The sequence below is a fragment of the Schistocerca nitens genome, chromosome 6, assembly GCF_023898315.1.
Source record: "Schistocerca nitens isolate TAMUIC-IGC-003100 chromosome 6, iqSchNite1.1, whole genome shotgun sequence".
Lineage (NCBI taxonomy): Eukaryota > Metazoa > Arthropoda > Insecta > Orthoptera > Acrididae > Schistocerca > Schistocerca nitens.
Window position 1 is genome coordinate 360213992 of NC_064619.1, and position 18043 is coordinate 360232034.

An 18043-nucleotide genomic window follows, 5' to 3' on the forward strand; every position below is an offset into this window, starting at 1 on the left:
AGATGCTTTATTTATTACGTTTCAGTTTAAAATCTGCTCATCACGCAGATGTGCCTTTACAATTCTTACAAGTTTAAAACTTCAGCGGGGAAGGCGGATAATGGGATGTATCCAAATCGACAAACCGCCCTATGTTTTGAGAAGGTATCATTATTTGCACGACCCCTGTAGGCATCTCATTAATGCCAACTTCAGGCCCCAAATGCATTTCATGCATAACAGAAGCCAATAGTTCAAGTGTTCAGCAATCTCTCTCTCTCTCTCTCTCTCTCTCTCTCTTTTTTTTTTTTTTTTTTTTTGTGAACTTCGGAAACTTGGCCACCATTCATGAGTTGTTGTCAAGTATTAGAAGTACAGACTCCACAAAAAATTCACGGAATCCAGGTACTGACGGATCCGGTTAAGCATACATTGATGTATCTGATTTTGAGTTCACAATGTGCTAAAGATGGCGTTAAGGAGGTTTTTCTTAGGTAAATATGTGACTGCCCACTCTTCCGAATCTACGAAGGATCAACAGAACTGTAATGGACGATGTCGTCTGCAAGTGCTACTCTAGATGAATATGCTGGCACAGGACTTAGGTTTTCTCTTGATTCCCTAAACTACTTAAGCAAAATGCCGGTTAGAGAACTTGGCCTACCTCTTCGACCAATGAGACCTTGTGTTTCGTCTCTAATGGCCTTGTCGTTGTCGTAACACTAACCCCTAATCTTCCTTGAATAGTATGTGGGATGTAAGGCAAAATAATCCTTTCAAGCTTTGTTCATCTTCTAAACATTGAAAATGCGTCTATTATAACAGTTGCTATATTTTTTGATGCAAAATGTGAACTGTTAGGTTATTACAATCAGGTCTATTACGGAAGAATAAACTCTCCGTATAATTATTTATAGTAATGTAGCTTTTCAGTAGAATACCCACGTGGACATGAAAGGACTAAATTTAACACTGTGCTTAAATGATACGGGCACCTAAAAGCCTGACGTTGTAATATTCTATCAGTTTCTGAGTTTTTGAGTGTGAAATGATCACGAAAATGGAAATTTGTGGTTAGGTCTTATAGGACCAAACTGCTGAGGTAATTGGTCCCTAAGCTTACACACTACTTAATCTAACTTACACTAAGGACAACACACAACACCCATCCCCGAGGGAGGACTCGAACCTCCGACGGGGGGAGCCGCCCGAACCGCGACAAGACGCCTTAGACCACGCGGCTATACCGTGCGGTGGAATGATCACGCCTACACGTCTATAGGTCGAAATATCCAACAGATGAAGACGAATTTAGTGAGGTGTAGCATCTTGATGACTTGTCACGACAGCTTCAGCATGCCCACGTTGCGTCCCTTGTATATCAATAAACAATAAAAGAAACTCGTTTAAATAACGATAAAATATCTAAAATTATTAAATTACGATAAGAGGTTTCCTTACCTTAAGTGAGGATACAAAGTTTGGATGAAGCTGGAATGGATTACGATCTTTTGCTTCAGTTCAAAAGGTGCCATAATACAGAGACATGTAGTAACTGCTGCACACTTAGCATTTTATGTGTGAAGCAAACATCGACGATCTGGACAAAAGTCTCGCGTTATACATACGGACACTCTGTGAGACAAGTACATGAATACGAGGAACTCGAGCGGCACAAAGTTGTAGAAGTTTTACCGAGGAATATTTCCTGTAGACTGCTTCAGAGAGGATGTAGGCTACTTGTGAGAAGGAGTGGATAACAGTGCTGAGGAAGAAAGTAATTCAGAATAAATTCCATTATACCTGTAATGAAACAGATTTTTAAATTTCTTCATAATACCACACTTCTTCCTATTAGCGTGCCTCTCCGCTTCGGACGTTGGCGCTCATCGTGGCCACTCTGTCTTTATCATTTGCAATGCGAAGCAGTTCTTCAGAGCTAATATTAAACCAAGATCTATGGTTGTCGAGCCAGGAAATTCTTCTTCGCCCCGGAGGTCTCTTTCCCTCGATTTATCCTTGTGCGATGCGTTGAAGCAGCTCATATCTTTTTTTGATTCCTCGTGAAGTGGCCAAGGTATTGTAGTTTGTGACACTTGATGATGTTGATCAGCTCTGGGCTTTTGTTAACTTGACGTAGAACCTCGATGATTGTAACTTTTTCAGTCCATGATATTCTCGACATTCTTCTGTATAGCCAGAGTTCAAAGGCTTGGGGCCTAGCAATGGTTGCCTTTTTAGGGGTCTATGTTTTCACACCGTATAAGAAAACTGAGAACATATAGCACCCGAGGAGCCGCATTTTTGTGTTCGTGGTGAGATCGTGACTCTTGAAGGCTGAGCTCATCGAGTTGAAAACACTCCTCGCCTTCCCGATGAGACACTTTATCTCCTGCTAGTTGTCCCACGTTTCGTTAATGACAGGGCCCAGATATGGGTACTATTAAACTCGGTCTATGCTTGTGTCGTTGATGTACTGATTCACACCTCGAATCTTCTTCCTGCTGATGATCATAAATTTTGTTTTGTTTGTGGGACGTCAAAGTCGTATTTCTTGCTTGTCTCAGAAATTTTGTTTATCAGCTTCTGCAGCCCTATCATTGTATCCGCAAACACCACGGTGTCACCTGCATAACGAAAATTGTTGAGTATGACCCCATTCACTGGGGTTCCTTGTTCCATGTCAAGTAAGGCTTCTTTGAATATGTGTTCTGAATACAGGTTAAAGAGTATCGGTGGTATTATACAGGTCTGCCTGGGCCACGACGTATTCTCACTTGTTCTGATTGGTCTTGATCTACTCTCATGACTGCATATAGGTTCCAGTATAAAGTAGCTATTATTCTTAGATCTTTCCCATCAATTCCTGTTGATTTTAGTACGTCTATCATTTGTTCATGCTTCACATGATCAAATGCCTTCTGATAATGAACGAGGCAAGCAAATACATCACAATTGATGTACCTACATTGTAAGAGGTCCGAGCAGATGTAATTTCGATGTATTGCTCATGCGCTGCCTGCGATATGCAAGGACTCTGACCAGAGAGCAGTGTTGACTGCAGTAGGAACTGTGTAGCTGTAGCAGTAAGTTGTTGCTAGTCGGGAGTCTGCTCTGGTCTGGTATGGTGTATCGTGCTGGCTGGCCCGGTCGCGGTGCAGCGATGTCGGAGCCTGAGTATTATTGTATATGTAGTAATGTAGTAATGTTATCTCAAGTCGCATGTAAATGTTTTAAAACTCTCGTAATAATAATCTTCCTCATAAAAAGTAACTTTTAACAACCATTCATTCCAATTTAAAGAATTTACTAATTTCTCCCATCCATGATCATCCCGATTATTGCAATAGAAAAATCAGTTGCTTCCTTTCATAAATGACAGATAGGTCGGCCAGCATTGCACAGAGCTGTGCCGCAAAAAATTATTGTAAGAGCAGATATATCCGGTGACTTCATTGAGGTAAGAATTTTTCCTTTTTTTATTCAGAATGATCTTTCAGGGCCATGACGCAGCACTGCTGTCGTCCAAAATTTAATAGGTTAAATTCACAGTGAATTATTGAAAAGTCATAAGTGAGCGACAGTTTAATTGAGAGGTTAGTTACATTGTATTATTACCAAGTTACTAAATTTATTTTTTTTGACGTTACACTGAATGTGAACGACATAATTATAATTTTTACTGTTGAGAGGTTTAGGAATTTTTCTGTTTTGAGCTTACACTAAACGTGAATATTATTTATGTTATTATTTTCTGTTTTGAGGTTACACTAAATTACAGTCATATTCCTATTGTTGTTGTTGTTGTTGTTGTTGTGGTCTTCAGTCCTGAGACTGGTTTGATGCAGCTCTCCATGCTACTCTATCCTGTGCAAGCTTCTTCATCTCCCAGTACCTACTGCAACCTACATCCTTCTGAATCTGCTTAGTGTATTCATCTCTTGGTCTCCCTCTACGATCTTTACCCTCCACGCTGCCCTCCAGTGCTAAATTTGTGATCCCTTGATGCCTCAAAACATGTCCTACCAACCGATCCCTTCTTCTAGTCAAGTTGTGCCACAAACTTCTCTTCTCCCCAATCCTATTCAATACCTCCTCATTAGTTACGTGATCTACCCACCTTATCTTCAGCATTCTTCTGTAGCACCACATTTCGAAAGCTTCTATTCTCTTCTTGTCCAAACTAGTTATTGTCCATGTTTCACTTCCATACATGGCTACACTCCATACAAATACTTTCAGAAACGGCTTCCTGACACTTAAATCTATACTTGATGTTAACAAATTTCTCGTCTTCAGAAACGATTTCCTTGCCATTGCCAGTCTACATTTTATATCCTCTCTACTTCGACCATCATCAGTTATTTTACTCCCTAAATAGCAAAACTCCTTTACTACTTTAAGTGTCTCATTTCCTAATCTAATTCCCTCAGCATCACCCGACTTAATTTGACTACATTCCATTATCCTCGTTTTGCTTTTGTTGATGTTCATATTTTATCCTCCTGTCAAGACACTGTCCATTCCGTTCAACTGCTCTTCCAAGTCCTTTGCTGTCTCTGACAGAATTACAATGTCATCGGCGAACCTCAAAGTTTTTACTTCTTCTCCATGAATTTTAATACCTACTCAGAATTTTTCTTTTGATTCCTTTACTGCTTGCTCAATATGCAGATTGAATAACATCGGGGAGAGGCTACAACCCTGTCTCACTCCTTTCCCAACCACTGCTTCCCTTTCATGCCCCTCGACTCTTATAACTGCCATCTTGTTTCTGTACAAATTGTAAATAGCCTTTCGCTCCCTGTATTTTACCCCTGCCACCTTCTGAATTTGAAAGAGAGTATTCCAGTTAACATTGTCAAAAGCTTTCTCTAAGTCTACAAATGCTAGAAACGTAGGTTTCCCTTTTCTTAATCTTTCTTCTAAGATAAGTCGTAAGATTAGTATTGCCTCACGTGTTCCAACATTTCTACAGAATCCAAACTGATCTTCCACGAGGTCCGCTTCTACCAGTTTTTCTATTCGTCTGTAAAGAATTCGCGTTAGTATTTTGCAGCTGTGACTTATTAAACCCATAGTTCGGTAATTTTCACATCTGTCAACACCTGCTTTCTTTGGGATTGGAATTATTATATTCTTCTTGAAGTCTGAGGGGTATTTCGCCTGTCTCATACATCTTGCTCACCAGATGGTAGAGTTTTGTCATGACTGGCTCTCCCAAGGCCGTGAGTAGTTCCAATGGAATGTTGTCTACTTCCGGGGCCTTGTTTCGACTCAGGTCTTTCAGTGCTCTGTCAAACTCTTCACGCAGTATCATATCTCCCATTTCGTCTTCATCTACATCCTCTTCCATTTCCATAATATTGTCCTCAAGTACATCGCCCTTGTATAAACCCTCTATATACTCCTTCCACCTTTCTGCCTTCCCTTCTTTGCTTAGAACTGGGTTTCCATCTGAGTTCTTGATATTCATACAAGTGGTTCCCTTCTCTCCAAAGGTCTCTTTAATTTTCCTGTAGGCAGTATCTATCTTACCCCTAGTGAGACAAGCCTCTACATCCTTACATTTGTCCTCTAGCCATCCCTGCTTAGCCATTTTGCACTACCTGTCGATCTCATTTTTGAGACGTTTGTATTCCTTTTTGCCTGCTTCATTTACTGCATTTTTATATTTTCTCCTTTCATCAATTAAATTCAATATTTCTTTTTACCTACTTGATCGCCTGCTGCCTTCACTACTTCAACCCTCAGAGCTACCCATTCTTCTTCTACTGTATTTCTTTCCCCCATTCCTGTCAATTGTTCCCTTGTGCTCTCCCTGAAACTCTCTACAACCCCTGGTTCTTTCAGTTTATCCAGGTCCCAACTCCTTAAATTCCCAATTTTTGCAGTTTCTTCAGTTTCAATCTGCAGTTCATAACCAATAGATTGTAGTCAGAATCCACATCTGCCCCTGGAAATGTCTTACAATTTAAAACCTGGTTCCTAAATCTCTGTCTTACCATTATATAATCTGATACCTTTTAGTATATGCAGGATTCTTCCAGGTATACAACCTCCTTTGATGATTCTTGAACCAAGTGTTAGCTAAGATTAAGTTATGCTCTGTGCAAAATTCTACAAGGCGGCTTCCTCTTTCATTTCGTCCCCCCAATCCATATTCTCCTACTATGTTTTCTTCTCTCCCTTTTCCTCCCTTCACTACCTGAATAATTTATTTTATCTCGTCATACATTTCATCTATTTCTTCATCATCTGCAGAGCTAGTTGGCATATAAACTTGTACTACTGTAGTAGGCATGGGCTTCGTGTCTATCTTGGCCACAATAATGCGTTAACTATGCTGTTTGTAGTAGCTAACCCGCACTCCTAATTTTTTATTCATTATTAAACCTACTCCTGCATTACCCCTATTTGATTTTGTATTTATAACCCTGTATTCACCTGACCAAAAGTCTTGTTCCTCCTGCCACCGAACTTCACTAATTCCCACTATATCTAACTTTAACCTATCCATTTCCCTTTTTAAATTTTCTAACCTACCTGCCCGATTAAGGGATCTGACATTCCACGCTCCGATCCGTAGAACGCCAGTTTTCTTTCTCCTGATAACGACGTCCTCTTGAGTAGTCCCCGCCCGGAGATCCGAATGGGAGACTATTTTACCTCCGGAATATTTTACCCAAGAGGACGCCATCATCATTTAATCACACAGTAAAGCTGCATGCCCTCGGGAAAAATTACGGCTGTAGTTTCCCCTTGCTTTCAGCCGTTCGCAGTACCAGCACAGCAAGACCGTTTTGGTTAATGTTACTAGGCCAAATCAGTCCATCATCCAGACTGTTGCCCCTGCAACTACTGAAAAGACTGCTGCCCCTCTTCAGGAACCACATGTTTGTCTGGCCTCTCAACAGATACCCCTCCGTTGTGGTTGCACCTATGGTACGGCCATCTGTATCGCTGAGGCACGCAAGCCTCCCCACCAACGGCCAGGTCCATGGTTCATGGGGGGATATTCCTATTATTTATTTTATTTTGTGGGAAGGTTACACTTGGCGACAACCGGCCAGGATCGTATTTCTGTGTGAATTTCTGAGAAGTAGTCATGTATCTGCTCTTATTTACTTAAATGTAGTTTGCTTCTGGCGCAACGCATTTACTAATTTGTCATTCTTTATTTCACAGATCATCGGCAATTTATTGCTCTTTGTTGAAATTTTGTTTGTTCCATTTTTGCTTTGTCTTTGTTCCATTTTGTGCTTCATTTTGATTAGTGAAACTGCCGCGAAAAACTGTTAACAGTACATCGCGATGTCCAATGGGTGAAATAGCCGACTCTAATAATTTGACCGATAATTCTTGCGACACTCCGTGTAATAGTGATAATCCTCTAAATACAGATAATCAGTGCCTGCCGATCACTAGTAATGATTTTAATTCTAATGATGGGCAAACAAATTCAGTTATGTCCACAGTAAATTTAACAATTGATGACGCGGCACGTTCCGATTCAATGAACGCTGCCCAGTTTGACACACCCAGTTTGCGAAACTTGAATAGTGAACAGATAAATTTTTCTCACGTAGGTGAACAATGTAGTCAAAATACGTCAGATTTATTTGATTCCGAGGTAGTGACCAACATTGCACATCCAATTGGCGAACGTTTTCAAGAATCAGAAAATGACCAAATGTTTACACAAAACGCGACAAATGCAGATACATCATTACACAGCACAGAGAATAGAGTAGGTAATTTTGGCATGGATCAAGTTATGGCATTATTGCTACAAATTAATCAATCGTACAAACAACTTAATGAAACACTAGACAACAATTCCAAACAGTCGAATGAAAAACAAGACAACCTAAGTGAACAGAACAAACAACTTAGTGAACAGATTACAGCAATTGCCGTGCAATGTCACGATACTAAAGAACAATTACGTGAGGAAATTAAGGCTTGTGCTAGGAACAGTAGTAAAGAAATTAGATCTGTTGCACAAGAATTAAGTAATACACATGCAGCCACAACGAAATTACTTAGAGATGAAATTAGTGCAGTCGCTAAACAATGTTCTGAAAACACAACACAGTTACGCGACGAGTTTAAATGAATGTCATCAGAACTTTCATGCACAGTGGATGCGAAAATAGATACGAAATTTGACCAACAGAACAGCCAAATTGACGAACGTTTTAATCACCACCTACAAAATAGTGAAATGCGTTACAGTAAATTTATACAAGAACAGAATAAAGTAAAGCAACAAGTCATGGAAACACTTACTGCACAGAGACAGGAAGATAACCGTAAATTGTTTACGGAAGCAAACACATACGTAGACAACAATATTGCTACAGTATCAGACGAAATCAAACAGTTGAGCACCGAATTGCATGATGAAATCTCCGATCTTAAAACAAAAACAGACGCACACACATTAGACTTTCAGACATTGACCAACAGACTTGAAAAGTTGGAATTAATACAGGATCCCGATGCCATCAAAGCAGACGTTAAGAAATTTAACAAAACCACACGTAAAATACAAAAACAAATTAATGCTTGTGACACTAAAAACGAAGATCACGTAAAAGCACTGACTGAAAAATATGATGAATTGGCCAGTCGTATTGATGTTATCGAAAATAATAATGACACCAAATCAGACGATACGTCACCAGTTTCGCTTAATCAAACACCCGAATTCCAAAATTTACAGCAGACGATCAGTGACGTAGGTTCGTCCAATAATACATTACGTAGAAAATTGTCATCTTTACAGCAAGAAGTGACGGAGATGAAAAATATTTCAGTCTATAACACATCATGGCATACGCCACTTTCCGAAAATTTGTCAGACTCACACAGCCAGTATAATTTAGGTAATTTACAGAGAGTACGTGAGTTTGATTCAGAATAGTCACAGACAAACAGATTATCATACAACCCTGAACCTGTTCATACATACAGAGACGATAATTTTGATTACAAGCACTTTCTATCCGTGAGAAAATTTAAGGTATTTAAAAATGACAGATCACAAATATATCCTTTGGACTGGATACGACAATTTGCTTTCGAATTTTCACCGGCATTTCCTGTAATGCAGAAACTAGCATTGGACTGGATACAACTATTTGTTTTTGAATTTTCACTGGCGTTTCCTGTAACGCAGAAACTAAAATTTATTTGCAGTGCGTAATAGACCTCAGGGGATTCATTACACTTTGATGAATATGTGCCGTAGCGTGCACAGGGCCCCGAACCGTAGTAGTGCTATTTCATCTTTAGTTTGCTGCACTGCTGCCCTCTCTTTTACTATCCTTTATATCTGTCAAAACAGCTCTTCAACTATCGATCTATCTAGATTTAGGAATGAGTAAAGAAAACCTGATATGACAAAATTTACCGAAAGTGACAGTTTTCTTTAGACACTCCCGAAATGACAACTACCAGCGTAATTTTAATAACAGACAAAATTGTAATCATCAGTATGTACAACATTTTCAGCTATCGTCAAAATTATCAGCAACGGGAACCACATTTTGGTAACAATAGAGGTTTTTCCAAACAACAGCAACAAAACCAGCCGGTTAGCACACCTAACCAACAATGTAATGTGCAAGGTCAACCAAACTTTAATGTTTCGCCGCCTACACGTATAGCGTCGGCTCCGCCAAATAGTAACGCACAGCAACAAGGAAATAACTACGTACAGAAAACACATCATTTCAACTCATATCGCAATGCACCGTATAGCAATGACTATCATGACTGACGTAAATGTAATGAGCACAATTTTCAGCGTACGTTTAATAACAGTCGGTCTTACCAGCAGCAAAATCACCCGCAACAACAGATTATCATGAATGCACCAGACAGTCGGTATCATCCCGAACCTAATGCGTCAGGACGAAATAACAGAACAGTACAAATACACTCCTGGAAATTGAAATAAGAACACCGTGAATTCATTGTCCCAGGAAGGGGAAACTTTATTGACACATTCCTGGGGTCAGATACATCACATGATCACACTGACAGAACCACAGGCACATAGACACAGGCAACAGAGCATGCACAATGTCGGCACTAGTACAGTGTATATCCACCTTTCGCAGCAATGCAGGCTGCTATTCTCCCATGGAGACGATCGTAGAGATGCTGGATCTGTGCAACGGCTTGCCATGCCATTTCCACCTGGCGCCTCAGTTGGACCAGCGTTCGTGCTGGACGTGCAGACCGCGTGAGACGACGCTTCATCCAGTCCCAAACATGCTCAATGGGGGACAGATCCGGAGATCTTGCTGGCCAGGGTAGTTGACTTACACCTTCTAGAGCACGTTGGGTGGCACGGGATACATGCGGACGTGCATTGTCCTGTTGGAACAGCAAGTTCCCTTGCCGGTCTAGGAATGGTAGAACGATGGGTTCGATGACGGTTTGGATGTACCGTGCACTATTCAGTGTCCCCTCGACGATCACCAGTGGTGTACGGCCAGTGTAGGAGATCGCTCCCCACACCATGATGCCGGGTGTTGGTCCTGTGTGCCTCGGTCGTATGCAGTCCTGATTGTGGCACTCACCGGCACGGCGCCAAACACGCATACGACCATCATTGGCACCAAGGCAGAAGCGACTCTCATCGCTGAAGACGACACGTCTCCATTCGTCCCTCCATTCACGCCTGTCGCGACACCACTGGAGGCGGGCTGCACGATGTTGGGGCGTGAGCGGAAGACGGCCTAACGGTGTGCGGGACCGTAGCCCAGCTTCATGGAGACGGTTGCGAATGGTCCTCGCCGATACCCCAGGAGCAACAGTGTCCCTAATTTGCTGGGAAGTGGCGGTGCGGTCCCCTACGGCACTGTGTAGGATCCTACGGTCTTGGCGTGCATCCGTGCGTCGCTGCGGTCCGGTCCCAGGTCGACGGGCACGTGCACCTTCCGCCGACCACTGGCGACAACATCGATGTACTGTGGAGACCTCACGCCCCACGTGTTGAGCAATTCGGCGGTACGTCCACCCGGCCTCCCGCATGCCCACTATACGCCCTCGATCAAAGTCCGTCAACTGCACATACGGTTCACGTCCACGCTGTCGCGGCATGCTACCATTGTTAAAGACTGCGATGGAGCTCCGTATGCCACGGCAAACTGGCTGACACTGACGGCGGCGGTGCACAAATGCTGCGCAGCTAGCGCCATTCGACGGCCAACACCGCGGTTCCTGGTGTGTCCGCTGTGCCGTGCGTGTGATCATTGCTTGTACAGCCCTCTCGCAGTGTCCGGAGCAAGTATGGTGGGTCTGACACACCGGTGTCAATGTGTTCTTTTTTCCATTTCCAGGAGTGTAGTTGAAATGCCACAGCATCCTCCCGCGAATAACAGCACGTCAGATAGCATTTGACTAGATACAGTACATGTTGCATCTTGCAGCAACGCAAGCAATACTTTTGACACACAGAATCTTGTTCACGAAAATGTTATTACTTTTGACGACATCCGAGACACTCTTTTGCAGGAAAAACCAGCTATTCAAAAAACCATTTCCCACCCTGTCATTGAAGTAAAGATTGGATCATCCAAATTTTCAGCAGTAATCGATTCTGGATCACCTACGTCAGTTATAAATGAGGAAACTTTCAACGAATGTAACAAAAAGAATACCTATCCTACGTTACCATTAGGCAAAACTAAAGTAAAATGAGCAGTATCTGGTAAAGGAGTAGATGTAAAATTACAGACACACTTATCGTTTTGTATTGCAGGTCATACGCTTCACTCAAATTGTTGGATTGTTCCCTTATTGACAACAGACGTTATTTTAGGTACGAATTTTCTGGTACAACACGACGCAATTATTGACTTTCAAAATTCGTATTTAATGTTAAAGGATGAAACTATACAACTGGCATTAGAATTTCAGCACTCTTTATCTGCAGAAGAACAAACAATTAATCGTATAAAGGTCATTTCTGCATCACGTAACATAGACTGTCATTCTACATTGTTCACAGATACGTAAGTACACAACTATAATACTCCAGGAGAAGCCGATTATGACGTTATACAGATGATTTCTGATAAAATTAAACAGAGCAGTGCAAATACAGACGACGAACGTTCAGAGTTACGCAAAATTCTTTTACAGCAAGCTCCAGTTTTTGACAACGTCCCTGGTACTATGTCCGGTTTTATGTATGAATTTCAAGTTAAACAGCACGACACATTTAAAGCCAAACATTATCCATTCCCTATATTCACAGGGAACAAGTTAAGAAAGAATTGCAAGCTATGCTTGACCAAGGAATTATTGAACCGGCAGTTAGTCCGTACATAAACCCGCTCCATATTGTTAAGAAAAAGGATGGTTCACTTCGCCTCGTACTTGATTCGCGTCACATCAGTGACATTATTATTAATGAAACAGATCGCCCTCAAACACTAGAAGAACTTCTACAGAAATTTCATGGTACTGCTATTTATTCCACATTAGATTGGAAGTCGGGATTTTGGCAAATTCAGCTCCATCCGAACTCCAGAAAGTACACAGCTTTTCTCTGTTTTGGTGACTGTTATCAATTTTGTAAATTACCGTTCGGTTTAACTGTTTCTTCAGCAGCATTTATTCGCGGCTTAAATACTATACTTCCGACAGAATTAAAAGACAGAATCTCAACGTATGAAGACGACATTCTTATTGCAGAAGCTAACTGATCTGAACACAATCTGATTCTTGAACAACTCTTGCAAACTTTTCGTGCACAAGGACTCACAGTTAATCTTAGCAAATCACACTTTGGCAAAACTTCTATAAAATTTCTTGGACATGTAATTTCAGCGGAAGGCATTGCACCTGACACGCAAAAACTTCAAGATTTACGTGACATTACTGTACCTACGACGAAGAAACTACGCAGCTTTTTGGTTTTAATGAACTTTTTTCGTAAATTTATTCATTACTCTGCTTTAGACACCCCTAGATTATGTCAATTGACGGGTAAAAACACTATTTGGTCCTGGGATAGCCAAGTACATTCTGAATTTGTCAATCTGAAACAAGCTTTGTTGAATGCACCACTTTTATCACATCCAGATCTTACTAGAAATTTTTCCATTGCCACCGACAGTTCTAACACCGCTTTAGGCGTACACATTTTTCAGGAAACAGAAGAGGGCACTACAGTAATTAAAAACATCGCCTTTGCGAGCCGCATTCTGCCACCTGCTGAACGAAATTATTCTGTCACAGAACGTGAAGCATTATGTGTTGTATGGGCATTTACGAGATTCAGGCATTTTCTTTATAGAAGACATACGACCGCTTACACAGATCATAGAGCTATACAGTTTTTACTTTCCGCAAAATTTACACATGACAGATTAAGCAGATGGAAACTTTATTTACAGGAATTTAATTTTACAATTGTTCACATTCCCGGTACACAAAATATTGTAGCAGACGCACTATCCCGTTCTCTTAGCAACAATCAGCAAGACATCGCAACCAACTTCTGCCAAGCAAATTTTAGCGTCACGTATATTCAACAAGTTGCAATTGAAAATTTCATTTCGTCGTCATTACGAGATATAGCACAAGAGCAGAGCAAAGACAACGCGTGGAAAGAAGTTAAACAGCTTTGGCAAGACAAGAATAATCTTACCATCAGAAACCATTACACTGTACGCAATAACATTCTGTTTCGCCGCTCGCAACCTGACAGCAACAACTGGTTACTATGCTTTCCTGACGAACTGGTTAACAAATTAATTTGGTATACTCATTTAAGTTACGCACATTATGGAGCCAGAAAATGTTTTCTTATACTGAGACAGAACTGTTATTTTGCCAACATGGAGAAACGTATACTACGAGTTTTAGCGTCATGTAAAATCTGCCAGAAAGCTAACTCAGACACGACCTCACATATTCCTCCGTTACATCCCATTGTACCTGTTAAATTGAGACACATGGCCGCTGTAGACATTTTTGGTCCGATTCCCAGAACTAATAGAGGTTTTTGTTACATATTTGTCGCTGTTGAACTCACTTCGAAATTTGTAACCTTCACACCGTTACGCAAAGCTGCTGCTAAATCTGTTCGAAAGCATTTGTAAAACATTTTCTATTTCATGTAGGGCATGTATTGAAAGTAATTTCCGACAATGGACCACAGTTTCGATCTGCTATATGGACACGTATGTTACGAACAAGAAACATTTCTCTGATCTATATATCCAGGTATCACGCTTCTTCGAACCCTTGTGGGCGACTAATGAAAGAAATTGTTAAACTGTGTAGAATATACTGCCATAAAAGACATATTGTTTGGGACACACACATACTGTCATTCCAGGAATCTACTATGTTATCTCCGACTGTTATACTGAAAAATGTTGAACCACCTATCAAAATTAAAGAATTAGTATCATTTCCTACATCTCGTCAACTACGACACCATGAAATAATTGACATTGCGCTGAACAACATCAAACGTGCCGCAGAGCGCCGGAGAAGACAGCAAAATCAGGTTTGTACACGCCGTGACTTTCACATTGGACAGAAGATATTAGTACGCACAGATTATTTATCCAACAGAGGAAAGAGTAGATGCAGTAAATTTGAGCTTCTATATGCAGGTCCATACAGAATTCGCAGCATTCCTCACCCCAATGTAGTACACATCGAAACTTTGAGAAACAGAAAAAGTAAAGGCAATCACCATATCTCCAATATTAAACCCTTTATTGAATGACATACTTTATGATTTGTCGCACTGTAATTCTATTTGCAGATATTTATATGAACACTTACTGATGATTATCGTATTTTTTCTTGGCAAGTGCCCGGCAAGGTAAGGTTAGCAGGTCACTTTTCTTGTCGTTACACGTCAGACCGTGCACATTTTTCCAGATAAACTTACATATTTTATGACCACTTATGCAATTCTATCTATGTGATTACTTACTGATGATTATCGATTTTTTCTTGCCAAGTGCCCGTCAAGATAAGGTTAGCAGGTCGCTTTTCTTGTCGTTATATATCAGACCGTGCACATTTTCCATTTTTCGGGTATATATGATTGTTTTCCTGTTTTGTTTGTATGCACTACGAAATTTTTAAGATATAACAAACACCAGTTGACTTTGACATTTTTCCTTATGATATCTCAATATCTTGACTATTCTACACTTTTGGCTACTGCATTATGAGACTGTGTGTACATTTTTGCTCCTGAACACTCTCTATGTTTTTGACATAATACGTTTTCTGTCATGCTATGCTGTATGATTAATTATATCACTAGAAACAAGTTTTTGTTTAATGGGTATATGATGTAAATGCAAGATATTAATCCTTATTAATCATTTTCAGAAAGCAATAACGTGTAAAAGAAATAAATTAAACAAACCACAGTGGATTACTATGAAATGGAAATTTGACCTTCGGAATGAACGAAAGAAAATGGAATACCTTGTGATGAAGAGTAAATGGATCAGAATTAACTAGCATTAACAAGAATATACTATACACATCGTATGATAGCAGTCTTGACTAATTTTTTTTGTTTCAGAATACGAGGCGATTGATGCAGGCTGTCAGACAGAACTAGACATCTTAGTTTTACTGATGAAATATGCTAGAAATAAGAAACTCTATACTATGAATAGTTGTATGAAGTAAATGGTAATATGAATAATGAACAATGAAGTGTCTTTTTTGCAGATGATAATGAATGATGAATAGTTATATGAAGAATATGCTAATATGAATAATGAGGTTTTTCTTTGCAGGTGATGATAGTACTGAAGTTATGGTAATATGAATAATGAAGTTTTTCTTTGCAGATGAAATAATGATGAAGTTTATATATTTACTGTTAGTTAAGAGATGCTATGTAGTTATTTAAGTATTTGTTGCAGTTCGTTTTGACAGTATGTCTTATATCGCATGGTATAATGACTGAATGTTTTGGAAAGGACAGCTAGAGTACATACATATCGAGGACACGTTTCATTACCTGTTAATTCGAAGTTCACTACTTTTCAGCATAATATGCGTTTCTTCTTTCAGCTGAATAATCCATTTTGTATTTTGTCCAGGAGAAGCTATTCATGAAATTAATGTGCTATAAGCAGTTAGATATTAAACCTGTTCTAGTACTTGCATTTTTTTTACCCATTTGTGTGTGTCATTCATGAATGTGGTCACATATACTCTACTTGTTTCATAACCTTGCTACAGCTGACTCATGATGAATGACATTACTAATCCTTATTTGCAGCAATAAGTCAAAAGCAAATATTTTCATGCCCCAGCAATTAATTATCGATCCCAACGCAATGCATTGCTGGCAAAAAAAAATGTATTACCAGTCCCAAATAATGCTACTAGTTTAAGAGATATTTATAGTACTAAATATAACGCAGATTTGTCAGATGTATTGAATCCATTATATCTATGTATTATTGGACCATGGACCTTGAGTAATAGTTGCAGTGTGTTGCATTTTGGATGTGTCCTATGTCACTTGAATGATGAGTTCTGAGTAATACTGAATAATGTTTTATAAAACTATATGAATATTTTGTAACTGGCCAATGAATGCCACTGTTTCTTATATTTTAAATTTTTCTTACGTCACTTACATGCTGTTATATATGAATACCAGTAGCTTGATGCTACACTCATTAGCTCCTTTTCTGAATGATGACTTCTGAATAATGCATAAAAATGGTTTGTAACTGGCCAATGAGTGCCAATGATTACTATAACTAGATGAGTTATGCTAATGCTATGCCATTAATTAACTCTTGCTTTGAATGATGACTTCTGAACAATGCATAAATATGGTTTGTAGCTGGCCAATGAGTGCCAATATTTAGTGTAATCAGATGACTTATGAATAATGTTCTGTAATACTCCATACATAGTACAGAAATGTTTAGTAACTAGGCAATGAGTGCCAACAATTACTCAAATCGGTTGATAGACTAGTGTAATTCTCTATGATGACTAGCATAAGACTTATTAATGTCCTTCACCTTCTGACCTAATTACCAGAAATTACTGCAATATCCGTTTGTCCTGTCTATCCTCATGATCTAGGAGCACTATATTTGGTTTTTGCACTAATTCTACGTTGGTGTACCTTACAAGAATGTAGTGTTGACACATCATGCTGTCCACCACCTTAAACGATGGAGATGTTATTATGGTCCCACTGTTTGGTGTACCTAATGTACTACCAAAATGTTAACATTGAATATTAATACGACATTTCAGTGTCTTGGCTACACTGATTAATACTTCAGGGAAGAGAACTTCAGATTGTCTCACTTGGTGTTGTGCTTCTGTAGAAAGATATGGACTTTCAGTGCACCTACGTGAAACCTACTGTGCTACAACCACGATGCAATCCTTCCCTTTCCTTTCCTAGTTCTTATAAGATGGTAAAAAATATATACAGTGTGTGTGCACTTTATGTCATTTGTTAATATGTTTTCTACTCATTGCGTATGCTAGTTCTTGTACAATGGTAAAAAATATAGACAGTGCGTGTGCACTTTATGTCATTTGTTAATATGTTTTGTACTCATTGCATATACATTTGGTCATTTCTTGATATGTTCTGTACTCAGTGCATGTGCACTCTATTTCATTTCACGTTCTGCACTTATATATATGTATATACTATGTGTCTGTAAACTTAGTTAATTAAGTAAATGTTAGAAAAATTTGTTGCTCATGGCAAGTCCAATTGACTCACCATCGCTGCCAAATTCCCCCCCCCCCCCCCCCCCCCCCGTGGAGGGTTATGTAAGAGGTCCGAGCAGATGTAATTTCGATGTATTGCTCATGCGCTGCCTGCGATATGCAAGGATGCAAGGTCTCTGACCAGAGAACAGTGTTGACTGCAGTAGGAACTGTGTAGCTGTAGCAGTAAGTTGTTGCTAGTCGGGAGTCTGCTCTGGTCTGGTATGGTGTATCGTGCTGGCTGGCCCGGTCGCGGTGCAGCGATGTCGGAGCCTGAGTATTATTGTATAAGGTG